This window comes from Panthera uncia, chromosome B4 (genome assembly GCF_023721935.1).
Source record: "Panthera uncia isolate 11264 chromosome B4, Puncia_PCG_1.0, whole genome shotgun sequence".
Lineage (NCBI taxonomy): Eukaryota > Metazoa > Chordata > Mammalia > Carnivora > Felidae > Panthera > Panthera uncia.
In genome coordinates this window covers 134,137,231-134,138,848 of record NC_064809.1, presented here as the reverse complement: position 1 = coordinate 134,138,848, position 1,618 = coordinate 134,137,231, and the positions used below count along the sequence as shown (strand labels likewise).

General features: G+C 61.7%; 1 protein-coding gene across 1 annotated transcript in view; it reads left to right on the top strand.

The window, feature by feature from the left end:
* The first annotated feature begins 1,065 nt into the window (after positions 1-1,065).
* KIAA0930 (KIAA0930 ortholog) overlaps positions 1,066-1,618 on the top strand; it is a 44,707-nt gene continuing 44,154 nt past the window's right edge. Inside the window, exon 1 of the transcript XR_007456867.1 lies at positions 1,066-1,129. The gene's annotated coding sequence lies outside the window, so the exon portion shown is untranslated. The remainder of the gene's footprint in view (positions 1,130-1,618) is intronic.

Here is a 1,618-nt window from a genome sequence, read left to right as displayed (position 1 = left end):
TACATTCCTCCCACATTCATTTACAGGGCGTCTGCTATGTCTCCACAGCGTTCTAGGTACCAGCTGTGAGCTGTGCAGGAATCAGACACTGAACAGAATTCATAGCTATGCAGTGTGATGTCCCCGGAGGTGCGTGCTGTGCTGTGAAGACAAATAAAGCAGGGTAAGGGACTAGAGGCGGAGGGAAAGCGGGGTTTCGGGTGAGATGGTCAGGAAAGGTGCCACGGGGACCTGAGGGAAATGAGGGAACAGGTTTCACAACGATGGGGGAGAAGAGCACAGCTGATCCTCGAGGGATGTGGGGCTTTAGGGGTGCCATCCCCCACGCAGGTGACAATCCCCGTATAACTTCTGACTCCCCCAAACTGGACCGCCCGGTGCCGACCGATGGCACCGTCGCAATGTGTGTTAGGTTTGTGTTATGTATTCCACGTGTCTGTGTATGTATTTGCATACTGAATTCTTACAATACGGTAAGCTAGAGGAAAGAAAATGTTAAAATCACAAGGAAAATACATTTATAGTACTGTACTGTATTTCTCGAAAAATATCTTCCTGTAAGTGGACCCTAGTCGTTCACACAGTTCACATACCCGGGGGTGTTCAAGGGTCAACAGCACTTGGGCGGGTGGGGCGGGGCCTGGAGGCAGGACTTCCCTAGAGGGGTCAGAGCTGAGACCCCACCCCCACCCCAGCACGGTCTCTCCATTTCTACCTCCCCCTAGAAGTGAGCTGGCAGGCGTGGGTGCCCGCGGAGGCCTCTGGCTGCTTCTCCCCTGGGTCTCCCTCTATCAGCGGGGGCCAGCTCACCAGGGGCGCCTGGCTGAACCTTGGCCTTCATCAGGATCATATGCACAGCCGACCTCGTACCTCCCTACTTCTCAATCCCCTCATACCTAGTCAACACTCAGGGAGATACCCCCATTGTACAGCGGAGGAAACCGAGGCTCAGAGCCTTTCTCAACACCCTGCACTGCACTCGGGCCAAGGACTCAGCGCGGGGAGGGAAGCGCTTTGCCTCGTGGCCCCTTTGACACTTCTTTATGGGGAGGGGTGAGTTCTTCCTGGGTTCCGCGGAGGATGTTCCCGGAACTGGACGGAGAGAAGAGAGTGGCAACGGCGGACGGAGGTGACAAAGTGTTGTCTCGAGGGACGCGGAGTGGGGAGGGGGATGGGAGGGCAGAGGGGGCGCAGAACAGGCCCCGAAGGGGTGATGGGAGGGGCTCAAGGACGCCAAAGTGCTGGATGATGTTTGCGGGCGGGGGACGGCCGCGGGGGTTGGGCCTGGAGGAGGCGGGCGCAGGGGCTGAGGGGCCGGGGAAGGAACAGCAGACGAAGCGCCGGAGGTCGAAGCGGGCTCAGGGCGGCCGCTGTGGGTGGAGCGCGGCTAGAGAGTGTCGGAGGTGGGCGGGGCCGGAGCGGCCGCGGTCGGTGGGGGTGGGGAAGGAACCCCGCCCGCCAGGCTCTGGGCCCTGGAAGCCCGGCCTGGGGCGGGGCCTCATCGGTCGGGGGCGGGGCCTACCGGCCCAGGGAGGGTGGGAGGTGGGGCGAGCAGCGCCGGGGGGCGGGACAGGACGTGCCGGGAGGGGGCGGGGGCTGGAGGGCCGGAGGCGGGGCG